This window comes from Zea mays, chromosome 2, assembly GCF_902167145.1.
Source record: "Zea mays cultivar B73 chromosome 2, Zm-B73-REFERENCE-NAM-5.0, whole genome shotgun sequence".
Taxonomy (NCBI): Eukaryota; Viridiplantae; Streptophyta; class Magnoliopsida; order Poales; family Poaceae; genus Zea; species Zea mays.
In genome coordinates, this window is record NC_050097.1 from 135,628,351 (window position 1) to 135,643,901 (window position 15,551).

Genomic DNA, 15,551 nt, shown 5'->3' on the forward strand with positions numbered 1-15,551 from the left:
TCAAGGACTTCGCTCAAGTTAAACAGGAGTAGATCATCTCTCAAGCAAGTGATAAGTTGGTTTGAAGTCTTAGAGTGCTAAAGGCAAGACTTAGAACCAAGAGAAACTATGATTTCGGAGGTAGGTTAAGTGGAAGAATTAATTGATGAACTGGATTGACCTTAAAAAACATTAAGTGAGATTTGGAAACCTTGCTTGGAATTGTGAATAAACAAAACAACTCCTAAACCACGGACACTTTGGACATGAGCTTCATATACTAGAGTTGGATTTGAGATTAAGGAGTCACTCATCTTTTAGGAGGATGAATTGAGTTGGTAAATCACTACATGAGAAGGAACCATATTTGAAACCCTAAATTTGCCCCAAAAGTGGAATTCAAAATCTAGAGACAATTGGGAAAAAGTCAAAGTGCCAAAGTTGTAGAGTTTGGAAAAGGTGAACAACTTTTATATTTAGAGATTCCCAAGTCGTGTGGAAGAATTTGGAGTAATTTGCAGAAATTCAGTTTTGGGTTCAAATTGGAACTTCTGAAATTAATATAAACTAGCCAACTTTGAACCCTTATAAATTCTGATTTATAAGCATTTTGAAGATGGTCCTTATAACAAAGTCATAGAGATACATGAGGAGTATAAGTTTGGTTAAGTAATCTAGCTCTAAAACTATGTGGAACCTAGAGAAACGCTGGCCTAAAGTAGAGATGTCTGAAAGTGTGGATTTCAGACTTAGTGAAATTCAGAGTCTAAATTTCAGCATTTGGAGCAAACTTTGGGCTATTGTAGTTTGGAATCCAAGAGGTTTTGGTTAATGGTCACTATGTAAAACCTGTAGAGGAACTATTGGAGTATAAATTTTAATAAGCAACTTGCCCCTAAAACCATATTCTACTGGGAGTAAAGTATATCCCAATCTTCTTGGTCAAAGTGGTTGTGACTGAACTCAGTTCAGTCAGCTGAAACCAAAATTTCAGTGCTTGATAGCCAGTTTGTGGCGCTAGTGTGACCATTCTATTAAGGTTTGGACTGAGAATCATATAGTGAAATTAGAGACCAAAGTAAGGTAAGCAAGTTTTTTTAAGGAGAGGTAGGCTTAGTGCTGTACAGATCTGAGAATAAACTGCACCTAAACATCCTCTGTCAGTTGGGTATGGTCTGAACTCTGGTTCAGTTGGCTGCAAACTGAGTTTTTGTGAATTTATGCTCAACTTTGGAGGTCAGTAGTACCAAATTCATGGACTTTTGGACTGGGGATTCTGTAGAAAAGATGTAGAAGGATGTTGGGAGAGCAATTTATGTTACGGTCGGTTCACTGTTACCATTTGGAATTGTGAGATCCAAGGGCTTAAACAGTGATGAGTGGAATGGGGCAGCAGTGTTGTTTCAGTAAACTTCAGAGTTTGGTTTTACAAACTGAACAAGATCCTCTCTCTGCTGTACTCCACCCATGTGCTCGAGTTGGGATACATCCTTAAAGATCTCGGATCTCTCCATACTGTAAATATCCAGGGTTTGGACTGTTGTGGGGGCTGTGAGCAGTAGAGTCCTTATCTATTTTGTTCACTGTCTCTAGTATGGGACACGGGGATATTTGTGTGTTGGGCTTGTGTGTGTGACCTGCTATTTGTGTTGGGCATCCACGTGTATTAGCTATGCAGTGCTGGCACCTTGAGAGTTATCTCCACCATGTGCTGAACAAATTCAGTGAACCACTGCCCTGTCTTCTTGTCTATTTTTTAGGGCACAATCCAGTGAGGGGATCTCTGCTCTCAAGCTTTTGCTGGTCCCTTGGTACCTCTGCAGTTTCTGTTGCGGTTTGAGTTCCTCTCTCAATCCCCAGGTCGATTTGCCCTTGTTCTTCACAGCCAACGCCCAACCTGGTGATCATACCCACCGAAACCAACACCCTGCTGTGGCCAAAGCGTTCCAGTGAGTTGCATGCCCGTGTAGTCTTCGTTCCGTGGTCTTCAAAGGTCAGTGAAGCATTGGTATTGCTGCTGTGTAAAAAAATTGGATTAAACGTCTCAAAACTTTCACTGACAGGTATATGGTTTCAGTCAGCTGAAACAGAATTTTATGTGTTCTCAACACATTTTTGGAGCACTATAACTCTAGATCCATGAATCTTTGACCTAAGGTTGCTGTAGCAAACTTGTACAGATATGTTTGGTAAACAAATTTTATTAGTCAAGGTTGGCCTATTATTGTTTGGAATTGTGAGGAGTAATGGAGTTAAAGGTGGGGGTTTATTTTGGTGTAGAGTTCAGTTTCAGAATCTAAAACGTAATTCAGTTTGCTGAATTTTTAGAAACCGTGAATTCCTCTCAGTTTTAGACCCTTCTAAGTCTCAATTCTTGAAGTTTTGGTGGATGATCATTGAATTAAACTTGAAGATCTAATATTGTGGAGCAATTTCTTTTAAGAAGGATCTCCTTATCCTTGCTTTGAATTGAGATAAAAGGTTATTCCAAGTTGCTATGTTAGGTAGAGGGTGCTGAATTTAGTTTAGTTAGTTGAATTGTGTAGTTGGGCAGAGTTCCAACTTTGAAGCTCTCTAACCTGAAGTCTGTTGAGTTTTAGCTAGTATCCTTTAAAGTAAAGTTGGAGAGTGATCATAGAAGAGCAACTCCTAGTAAGAAAGTGTATCAAGCCAGCATAGGGAAATGAGAGAAAATCTGATTGGAAGTTCTAGGTTTAGGCTTGGTACAGTGATTTGAGCACAGTTTAAAATTCAGATTGGGAGCGGAACGATCCTCACGCCTCTGTTGTGTTCCAATGTGTCAATCCAAGCTGAGGCTGAGGTTTGATATTGGAAAAACAGGTAGCGATTGGAGACTGGACCGGTTTCAGATTGGGCAGAGGGGGCCGGCATGCTCAGGAAGTCGACCGAAGCCTGTTTGCTACTTCAAGTTTGACTAGTCAAGTGCCCGTGCGTTGCGACGGCATGCAAATTATTCATGCACAATGATTACATAAAAATAAGTAACATATATTATGGATCACAATCTTATAAATTATACAAATCAATTTACAATCAAACGTGAATATACATTAAAATTCATACCAAAAGGACGGAAATAACAAGTCAGAGCAAAAATTCTGAATCTTTGTTTCTTATCCTAAACTCGAGTATTTGCAAATAAAATCACATATATCTAAAGCCAACTAAACACTGATGCGCTTAATAATCTTTTGTATTTTTTCTGAAATATTGTCATTACATTCATTCTCCTGGTACTTCATCAACTCTACCAAGAATTTGGTCCTCTGTACATTCGGTATAAGACAACATTAAATTCAGTAAAGACAATTAGTTATAGAAAAATGATATTGACCAAGAATTAGAACTACACAGTTACTCACAGTGGAAATGCAGGGTAACCTTTTACCATTCCACGAGTGCATAAAGTTGATAACAATTAGTTCTAGATACCAATATGAACTATCTAAACCATGCAAGCACTACCAACTTCAAATCAACGTGTAGGTTTATCCCAAGCTAATATGTTTCTGATAGAAATGGTATGCTTTTTCTGTGCGAACTAATACTTATGGATAAAATAAAATAACGATGAAACAAAGTTCATGTTTGAGTGCATAAGGGTTCAAAAGGCTGAGAACAATCGTATGCAACTAATGCATGATCGTTTGCAGAGGCAGGCTGCATTAGAGGAGAGGACAAAAAGGTACTTTATGCAAAGGCTGACTTGGGAAAACAAGTACAGGGAGCGTGTACAATCTGCAATACAGAAGTGTAATGCTAGTGAGAAGAGACGATTGGGGCTGCTTGAATCTGAGAAAAGACGGGTACAGAGTAGGCTCTTGCAGATTCAACTTGCTGTGAAGACTGCCTCTAACCAGAGAAAATCTGAGAGGAGCAAGTTAAATGAGCAATTAGAAGAAAAGCTTCAGAAGGTATGCATTTCTGTGATGCAGCATCGATGTAATTGTTTTAGCTCTTTAACTTGTCTCAAACAAAAATTTCAGCATTTGGCGAGGCTATGCTTCACACCATTGGTTATATTTATGTCCAGCAAGCAGCAAGAGAACTCGGAAAAAGTAGAGTTTACATAGGTGTACCATTTATAGCTGAATGAGTTAGAGACAAAGGACACCACATTAAATCACAGGTTAATGCTGCTTCAGGTACTTTTCAAGGACACCCCTAATGTAATTATTTTATACCTTGAAGCATATGACATTTCAGTATTGGCTTTCCAAGTTTTAAACTTGTCTCAAACAAAAATTTCAGCATTTGGCGAGGCTATGCTTCACACCATTGGTTATATTTATGTTTGGCAAGCAGCAAGAGAACTCGGGAAAAGTAGAGTTTACATCTGGGGGTAGAGAGGTCAGGGAGACACAACAAAATCTCTATACAAAGATTTAACTTATGGTGGTGTGGTGAATCAACATAAGGTGGACGTATAAGACTGCATAGCTCTTACACTGGTGAATATCTTTCAGTGGATGGCATTCCATTGTAGGATCCAATCAGCAGTCAGAATTAACAAAACAAAGTAGACTGTAATGACTTTTATTCTTCCTGGCTTTAGATATAGAAAGACAACGGTTGGTGATTCTCTTTTGCTGTGAAGGTTCCAACAACTTGATAAAGGAGCCAAGGTGGTAGTGGTCTTATTCAAGCTGGTGGCCTTGCTGCAGAACTGGACGGTGATGGTATCACAGAAGGATAAAGAAAGAGTGGCAGAGCTTATCAGGAACATGGTAAACAACATTGAACAAAATTAGAGTGTTGTTTTCTCTATTGTGGTTGAATTTTGGCTAGGTAGCAGGAGCCTGGTGTTGTTTTGCATGAACTGCTGAAGGTAAATGCAGCTGTGGTTGTATATTTGTCGCATTTTTTTGCTGGTAGGTTTTTAGATGAGTTTGCATAGTGGTTGTTTAGATTCTGGTGAGTATTAAGTTAGTTTGTGTTTTTTAGGTGTTAGAGATCTTCCTACAGTAAGCTGTACCAATGATCTTTGGTCTAAAAAGGGAAACTGGAAGGGGGCACTGGAGAAGAAAATTATAAACAATTAAACATTGTCGAAATTATCAACAAGCTAGAGAGATATCAGGCAATATATCTGAACTGAAACAATCGACCTTGAATATGATCAGCCAACAAAACAAAGACATCTTTATGCCTCAATAAAGATGCTATTTAGTTGCGTATGTGATCTCATCAATACCACTTTCGAAAGCTGCACCATCACTTTTTCCTCCCCCCACCCCAACACACACACACACACAAAAAGAGTTCGAGGGTCATAAACTAATATGTTTATGTGACACCTTATTTCCGGCCCCAGTGGATTCAGTGCTTAACTAACAGTTTCTGTGCGAATTCAGAGCGCAGAGTCTATGTACCGTCGTGAAAACAGCCTGCGCGTTGAAACAAGCACAGACCAACAAGCCGCTTCGTCACAGTGAAGCCGCCTGTGGACCACCGTGTATGAAGGGATTTGGTGTTTTTTGTGTGTGTGGCTTTCTTCTTTGTTTGTAATTGTGTATGCTATATTAATTTTCAGTTTCTGTGTGAACTCTGACAAAATGATGAAACTGAAAAATCATGGATATGATTCTCAAGTCTCACCCACACAAAAACTAAGACCCAGTGTCTTATTTGAAGTTGTGCGACATCGAGCACAGTTTTTGATTTCCTTTAAAATAAACTTACATCATTAGGAGCTCAAGAATTTAGTTCAACTAATGTAGATTTAATGTATGTGCCAATCTGCTGTCACTTGTTTACCATTGTCACAATTTAGTTCAACTAATGTAAACTGCAGATAGCAGTAGCAGAAGACAAAATAATAAAATAGGCACTGAGTAATTATAAACAGAATGTTTGTCTACCACAAGATTCTGATGATGTGCATTATTCTCTTAAAGACTACACACTCTCCAATGTAAATTCTTGCGACAAGTGTGGCATGTGCTTATTGGATAGGTAAAAAAATCTTTCCATCATACTACTATGCTGCTAAGATAATTTTAATAAAATTGCTAATATATGCTCCAAAATTTTCATGCTGAAGTCACCCTTATTCTTACCTAGGGGCATCTAGGTAGGGGTTGTGCTAACTTTGATTTGCTTGTGTCCCTTTTACGAGCTTACCAATTTTCTCATATCTTGATTATATGTTTTCTTCTTTTGCGATGTAGTTTTCGTTACAGTTTGTCATAATATGCAAGTTCTAAACCTAAAAACACACAGGATTATATAGTAGAAGAGTACATCAAAGTTTTCTTCTACCTACGTATATCTATTTAGATGAAGGAATTACTCTTTTTGGTTTATTTGTGTTGTTTGTTGGTGCTTTGCAGGAAACATATATGTGAAATTCAGAGAAACCTTCAGTTCAGAGCCATACAATTGGTACATACCTGAAGAAATCTCTCCACAGCAGCTCAAACATTAACCAATTTGTCCCAGCATCAGGAATTGCTCTGAGAAGAAGATACTTGTACCTACACACCACAGATTGTACATGTTCTCCGCGCTTTAGAATTGAAGAATGCACTCAGCTACGTGTTACCTGCATCCATAGCAGGTAGTTGAACTTGAATAGAGCCATATAGGAAACAAAAAGAAAAGGTAATCAATTGAGCTTAAATTTTAAACAACATAATCCATTAAATGTTCTATAAGAGAAATAGAGTTAAAAAATGTAAATATCAATTCTTTCCTCTCCCTCTAGGTAGTCCTAGCATTAAGATAAATATGCATATACCTTGAGTGGAATATGAATTACACCTTTTACAAAAGATGTAAGCAATAAGCAAGACTTGCAGTTTTGTAGTGTTCTGTAAAAGAGAAATAAAAATGATCCATACTGCGACACCATATTTATGGCCCATATTGCGAGGACGGTTTGGATCTCTAACTAATGCTAATGTTTCTCCAGAAATAACACCAAATTTATCAAGTACACAAAACAAATAAATCCATGGAACCACAAAATAACAGAGGTAGTGATGCTTGTAAGAGCAGTGGACAACTAATCTCCAATGAAAGATAAGAAGACTACTATAGTGGTCTACCATTGAATTGTTGGGCAATATAAAAGGTCAAAAAAGCTTACAAATATTCATAGCAGTTGTAAGAACACGTTGATGATTCTCATGCAGTGCACTCAACTTGCAAAAAAACACTATCAAGGACAATGATATGAACTATGAAGAAGACTTCATTCATTAGTTAATTGATTATGAAGAACAGTTCATTCGTACCAACCTTCTGATATGCTTAGATAACTGATAGGGAAACACTGAATTAAAAGTCACATGAGGTATCTGCACATTAGATTAGAGATTTTTAAAGAAAAGAGCAATATACCAATTGCAGCAGATCGTAGAATCAAGAACCAAATATATGTCAAACAGTTCTTCAGATACAAATACATGGTATGTCACAGCTGAAAAATAATGCCAGTCAAGTTTTCGATGTGTCAAAACATCACACGTCATCCAGAATACAACTGATAAAGATAAATTGCAGATAATTAATTCAGATGGCATATTCCATAATACAACTGATAAAGATAAATACCTTCCTATATGCAGAACCAGTAGGGAACCATCTTTTCAGATTATTGGTACTTGAAGATATTGTTGTTGTTATCTCCCAGCACAAACACATAACCTTCCGGTACAAGCTGAAGCAACAATCAACAAATATGAAAAGTGTTAGGACCCAATCATCCAAGTACCAAACAATGAATGATCATGCTTACAGAAATTTACTCCATGAGATTTTATGTGGTTAACAAACAATTCAGTTTTGACAGACTTACCCTGGGTCTAGTTTGTTAGGACCTCCTTGTATACGATGTTCTTGGTGCATGTCCCACAATCTACTGTAGGGTTCTTTCTTACACCCTTCCTCGACCTCTTCTTCCCATCGAAGGTTGGGATGGCAAGGATCTTTATGTTCGATCAGGCTGTCGCTCTAGATAGAGCAACATATAGTTGGCCATGAGAGAACACTGGTTCGGGCAAGTACACGCCAACATTGGGAATAGTCTGACCCTGTGCTTTGTTAACCGTCATTGCAAAGCTAAGCCGTATAGGAAACTGCTTTCTTTTGAACTGGAAAGGGAACATCTCTTCATCGGAGGGACACAGAGGTATACGCGGTAGGAAAATCCGTTTTCCAGCGTGCTGACCCAGTACAATTTCTGCGTCAATGCTATTTCTTTGAAAACCACGAACGACCAGCCTGGTGCCATTGCAAAGTCCATTTGCAGGGTCTATATTCCGAAGCAATATAACAGGGCATCCAATCTTGAGCTTCAAAACATGTGGTGGCAGCCCATTAGGCGTCAGTGCGTTTAGGAACTCAGGAGGGTAGTAGTTATGGGGATCATCCATGGCGCTATCGAAACTATGGTACACCATATGCTCCCCTTGAAAACGATCGATCATCTTAGCATTTATCATATCCACCCAGTCGTTCCGCGTTGACAGTATCGCCCTTGAAGTGATATAGGTCGAATGAGACATATTTTCGTTGAGATTTGGGAAAACGAATTCTATTAGCTTGTCAAGATCGTTGTCACTCCCACTATAAGGCACGCATACCTCGTTAGGAAGACAGATGTCGTTGTCACTATTTGTGTCCTCAGTTCCACCGCCTACGCGCAGCAAATACTCCGCAAACCAAGGGTCGTTTTTTGCCCTCATATTGCTAACAAGCTTTAAGTGGGACATGGACTCCCATAGGTAAGACATCCGTAGCGAAGAAGCAACCACTTGAGCCCTTGACCCTTTACGAACAACAGGCAAGACTTGTCTGAAATCCCCACCGAAGACAATGGTTTTACCACCGAATGGTAGTTCGGGCCGGCCCATTATATCGCGCATGCTATTGTCCAGTGCCTCCACGGCTTGTCTCTTGGTCATAGAAGCCTCGTCCCAGATAATGAGAGATGCTTTCCGTAGCAACTCTGCGGTTCCACTCTGCTTCGTGAAGCTACATACACCGCCATCGTCAATAGTGAGAGGTATCTTGAAGCGTGAATGGGCGGTTCTGTAACACCCCGGGATCCACAAACACCCCAGGATGCTACTAAACTACACATCTAACATTCATATATAAAATTTCGACAGCATCTCCTTTGAAAATTGCATAAACGGGGGAAGCAACAAAGTATAAATAGATATCATGATAAGAAAACATATAAGACATTAATAATCTGCTAGCAATGGGAAGACAACCATAACAACAATGAACCGAATTAATCAGTGCGCACGACTAGTTAAAAACAAACATCCTTTGACAAGAAGTTTCTAATTAAATCATGGCTGTGTCTGGGCTGCATTATTATGAGAGTGAAGGTGGATGTGCTGCTACTTCCCGCTCCCCTTGATGAGCAACAAGCACCTGCATTGAGTAATGCAAGAGTGAGATGAAACATCTCAGCAAGCTAATTGTTCCGACGAGATATTTAAACCACAAATTGAATTCATCAACATTTTAAAAGAGTCACAATAAAAAAAAATCAGAAATACTTGTAGATATAGAACTCAGTAGTCCCACTATAACCAATACCATCTCATTTCCTCGAACAACCACAATAGGTTCTATAACACTTCCCTGCGTCAACAATACCTGCAAATATCACTTCAATGTATGCATAGGAATGCAATGTGTAGGTACTCTATCTTCATACCTCTGGGGGTATAAAACCACATCATCTGCAAATATCACTTCAATGAATGCATATGAATGCAATGCATATGTCCTCTGCCTTCATACCTCTAAGGGTATGAAGCCGCATCGTACCCCTTCTCGGGCAACGTACGATGCTAAGTTGTACCGGTACGGTCGGACCATAGGTCACGACAAAACTTCATATGCAAATGAGTCATGCAATGTATATGGCATGCTACATTTGTCAATAAACTTCACTTCCTTCAGATACAACACAAACCTCAAATAATACTTCATTTACCTTCAGATACAATACCAACCTCAAATAATACTTCATTTACCTTCAGATATGTGAATTAATCTCGTGAGTCATACTCAAATCATAATCATCATCAATATATGATTGAGCATCAGTATAATGCAAGCAAGTAAAGCATCACCATAGAGTCCAATTATGAAAGAATCTGATACTTCTGAATATTAGAGTGTAGGCAATAGAAATAACAGGTCAGAACAGAAGCAACCACCGCTACATTCACTTGCCTTCATCGAAGAAGAAGAAATGTACTAGACATGATCTGGAGTGTAGCCACCTGCTAGTGGGCATAAAACTTAGTACAAATATTTCACAAACATTTGTCATCAATCAACAAAACACTCCTACACTTGAAACCAAGACCCAGTGGAAAGACTCCCACCCTGAACCACATGCCATACAGCAACAACGCTGTTTGTTAATTTTGTATCTTTAAAATTAAAACAGCAGTGATATCAAACAAATACTCTAGGAGTATCTACACAAAATACTCTACAACTTTAGTATTCAATAGATAATTAAATTCTGCCATCTACAAGTTCTAAAACATCTGACAAGATAACTGACTGAATCTGTTTTAGACAGCAGTATGGTTAACTTTAAAATTCGATATCTCCCAAACTACTGAACCAAAAATTATGAAATTCTGCTGGAAGTAAGAACTTTTATCCCTCTACAAAAGTCTCCATAGTTCGAAGAGCCAATTCGGCCATTTACTAGATGAAACCCACCAGTGAACAGACCAACTCATTTTTGTCAGGTAAACAGGAACAGCCACAGTAAAACAAACATAACTGGAGTTTCACAAATCATATGAATGCACTCTTTAACAATCTGGAAAGCTTATGAAATTATCTACAACTTCTTTTACCAACCCACAGTTTAATTCTGTTGATAAAATTTCCTAAATCTTAAGAGAACAGATTCTGCACAGAATTATGAGACTGAAAAACTGCTATAGTAAAACTGCAATAACTTTCTGGTCGGATGTCCGATTGAGGTGTTCTTCGCGGCCACGGAAAGATCTACAAATCATCTACGACTCATACATAGACTTTTCATTTTTTTGAGGCCACTAAGACCACGGAAAACTGGCATGAACAGAAACTGTCGAATCTGCCATTCTGCAGAAAACTAAATTCGGGATCAAAACCTAACCCCACATCAAATCCAACCTCTAATCCTTCAATTCCCATGATCCACAACCTCCAAAAGCCTATAATTACAGGGAGGAACAAGGATCTCATCCATACCTAGGGTTTCCCCAAGAAATCTTCAAGAAGAGATGGGGAAGAACATCTCCTTGATCCTCTCTTCCTCTTCAATTCAACGTGCCCCTCCTTTTCTCGATCCTTGCTGCGTAGGGGAAGATCTTGGGGGAGGAAGCAATGGATGATGGCTGCCATAGGGGGAGGGGGCGTCCAGCCAAGGGGGAGAAAAGGGGGTGGCGGCCAAGAGGGGGGGGTGAAGGGAAAAAAAGGGGTGGCCACCTAGGGTTTTTGTGGGAGAAAGAAACGACGCCTCAGATGACTTCTATCTTTGCATCCAATGGCCCACAACCCTTTACCTCATCCACGCACCAGAGATTAACTTTTGGTCAACATTTTTTTGGGATATTACACTCTACCCCCCTTAAAAAGAATTCGACCTCGAATTCGGCCACTCCAAGCAAAACACCCAAGGTACCCCATATAGCACCACAATTCAAAACATGGATCCATTATTGGTCTTAATTAACACAAGAACTTCTACCTTGGACTAATTGTCTAAGGAAACTACACGACCTGACATCAAGCATGAAACAACATGTAATGAAGCTCAAAGCATGTCATAGTTGCAATCAACACTATAATTTCACACCATCAAATTTGGATGCAGCTATACATCAACATCAATGTCTTAAGACAACACTCTTTTATGAAGGGGTAATATGGACCAAGCACAACCCTTACCAACTTCAACCATTAATTTTAATTAAATGGTGAAACATCTACACCCGACGAATGTATAAGAAGATCAAACACCTCACCTTAAAGCACCATGAAACAAGTAGTTCTATTGGAACAAAACTCCTAATCTTCCTAAACCTTATTCTTGCCATCATGAAAAGATAATCATGTAATCTAACATTCCTTGCACCCCACCAAAAGGGAGAAAATCTATAGAACTAATGGAGCAATAAAGCCAAAAGAAGCCAATAACATCTTGTGCGGCATAGTTCATCGAAGAAATGCCAAAAAACTCTACATAGAGCACTGATAGCCCAACAACAACACAATACTTGCTTAACCCATGTCACTATACTTCATTCAACATCTCAACTAAGAAAAATATCCAACTAGTAAGGATAACCTACACATAATATAAGTCTTCATCTACTGTAGTTCAGAAACTTACATTTCATTCTATCATACGATGCACTCAAAGTACCAGACATACAAAGTCAATAATAATAACCCCTAATCCTTCACACATTTGACAAACATATTAAGCTGATGTAAACACCACATCATCTAGGAGTAGGTGACTAGCCACACCCAACCAACTCTAGGCTAGGCAAGGACTTCCTTCAAACCAATAGATAGGTGGTCTAAAAAAAATGGCTCCACAAGCATGCATCGAAAAGGGAACCATCAGATCCTCAATGTATCAATACATAATCAATGGATCAAGAGAATCAAAGATTTATTCTACAATTAGTATGACTAACAGGCAACCACTTTAAACCACATCTAGGCTTTGTGGCAACTAGAACACACAATATGAGAGAGACATGTAAGCCATTCTGGCTATGAAAAGACTTCCCCCAAAAATCCATATAAAGTACCAATATTCATTTCTTTCAAAACTGGTTTCTCAACATAAACAATCATTCTTTGCAATGATAGTTGGAGCTATCCACCAACCGCTCAACAACTTAAATTCAAATTGATGATTACCTTGTACCCCCAAACATGCAATTCACACTCCTCTTAGAAACATCCACAATCAAGCATATATAACAATATTATTGTAATAAAACTCAACCATGAAAAACATGGTGAAAACAACATAGGCATACTTGTATATCACAAGCATAATAACAACTTCATTCTCACCAATGACCAGCGATATCTACCGCATTAATAAAACAATATCAAAATTTCAGAAATAAATTATATCAAGCATTAAGCCATAAACAACTTACCACATCACCGTAAAGAAATAGGGAGGGGTGAAACTATTGTCATCTGCACTCCAAAGACATTAATATATATCAAGTGTGTCAAATTTATCTTCAAATTGCCAAGAATCTAAAGCCTATCCTCTGATACCAACTGTAACACCCCGGGATCCACAAACACCCCAGGATGCTACTAAACTACACATCTAACATTCATATATAAAATTTCGACAGCATCTCCTTTGAAAATTGCATAAACGGGGGAAGCAACAAAGTATAAATAGATATCATGATAAGAAAACATATAAGACATTAATAATCTGCTAGCAATGGGAAGACAACCATAACAACAATGAACCGAATTAATCAGTGCGCACGACTAGTTAAAAACAAACATCCTTTGACAAGAAGTTTCTAATTAAATCATGGCTGTGTCTGGGCTGCATTATTATGAGAGTGAAGGTGGATGTGCTGCTACTTCCCGCTCCCCTTGATGAGCAACAAGCACCTGCATTGAGTAATGCAAGAGTGAGATGAAACATCTCAGCAAGCTAATTGTTCCGACGAGATATTTAAACCACAAATTGAATTCATCAACATTTTAAAAGAGTCACAATAAAAAAAAAATCAGAAATACTTGTAGATATAGAACTCAGTAGTCCCACTATAACCAATACCATCTCATTTCCTCGAACAACCACAATAGGTTCTATAACACTTCCCTGCGTCAACAATACCTGCAAATATCACTTCAATGTATGCATAGGAATGCAATGTGTAGGTACTCTATCTTCATACCTCTGGGGGTATAAAACCACATCATCTGCAAATATCACTTCAATGAATGCATATGAATGCAATGCATATGTCCTCTGCCTTCATACCTCTAAGGGTATGAAGCCGCATCGTACCCCTTCTCGGGCAACGTACGATGCTAAGTTGTACCGGTACGGTCGGACCATAGGTCACGACAAAACTTCATATGCAAATGAGTCATGCAATGTATATGGCATGCTACATTTGTCAATAAACTTCACTTCCTTCAGATACAACACAAACCTCAAATAATACTTCATTTACCTTCAGATACAATACCAACCTCAAATAATACTTCATTTACCTTCAGATATGTGAATTAATCTCGTGAGTCATACTCAAATCATAATCATCATCAATATATGATTGAGCATCAGTATAATGCAAGCAAGTAAAGCATCACCATAGAGTCCAATTATGAAAGAATCTGATACTTCTGAATATTAGAGTGTAGGCAATAGAAATAACAGGTCAGAACAGAAGCAACCACCGCTACATTCACTTGCCTTCATCGAAGAAGAAGAAATGTACTAGACATGATCTGGAGTGTAGCCACCTGCTAGTGGGCATAAAACTTAGTACAAATATTTCACAAACATTTGTCATCAATCAACAAAACACTCCTACACTTGAAACCAAGACCCAGTGGAAAGACTCCCACCCTGAACCACATGCCATACAGCAACAACGCTGTTTGTTAATTTTGTATCTTTAAAATTAAAACAGCAGTGATATCAAACAAATACTCTAGGAGTATCTACACAAAATACTCTACAACTTTAGTATTCAATAGATAATTAAATTCTGCCATCTACAAGTTCTAAAACATCTGACAAGATAACTGACTGAATCTGTTTTAGACAGCAGTATGGTTAACTTTAAAATTCGATATCTCCCAAACTACTGAACCAAAAATTATGAAATTCTGCTGGAAGTAAGAACTTTTATCCCTCTACAAAAGTCTCCATAGTTCGAAGAGCCAATTCGGCCATTTACTAGATGAAACCCACCAGTGAACAGACCAACTCATTTTTGTCAGGTAAACAGGAACAGCCACAGTAAAACAAACATAACTGGAGTTTCACAAATCATATGAATGCACTCTTTAACAATCTGGAAAGCTTATGAAATTATCTACAACTTCTTTTACCAACCCACAGTTTAATTCTGTTGATAAAATTTCCTAAATCTTAAGAGAACAGATTCTGCACAGAATTATGAGACTGAAAAACTGCTATAGTAAAACTGCAATAACTTTCTGGTCGGATGTCCGATTGAGGTGTTCTTCGCGGCCACGGAAAGATCTACAAATCATCTACGACTCATACATAGACTTTTCATTTTTTTGAGGCCACTAAGACCACGGAAAACTGGCATGAACAGAAACTGTCGAATCTGCCATTCTGCAGAAAACTAAATTCGGGATCAAAACCTAACCCCACATCAAATCCAACCTCTAATCCTTCAATTCCCATGATCCACAACCTCCAAAAGCCTATAATTACAGGGAGGAACAAGGATCTCATCCATACCTAGGGTTTCCCCAAGAAATCTTCAAGAAGAGATGGGGAAGAACATCTCCTTGATCCTCTCTTC

General features: G+C 38.5%; 1 long non-coding RNA gene across 1 annotated transcript; it reads left to right on the forward strand.

The window, feature by feature from the left end:
- The first annotated feature begins 1,667 nt into the window (after positions 1-1,667).
- On the forward strand, positions 1,668-4,896 carry LOC111590883 (uncharacterized). Its single transcript, XR_002750022.1, has 4 exons — positions 1,668-1,972; positions 3,654-3,914; positions 3,987-4,145; positions 4,598-4,896. It is a non-coding gene; the product is annotated as an uncharacterized lncRNA (long non-coding RNA).
- Positions 4,897-15,551: the final 10,655 nt, after the last annotated feature.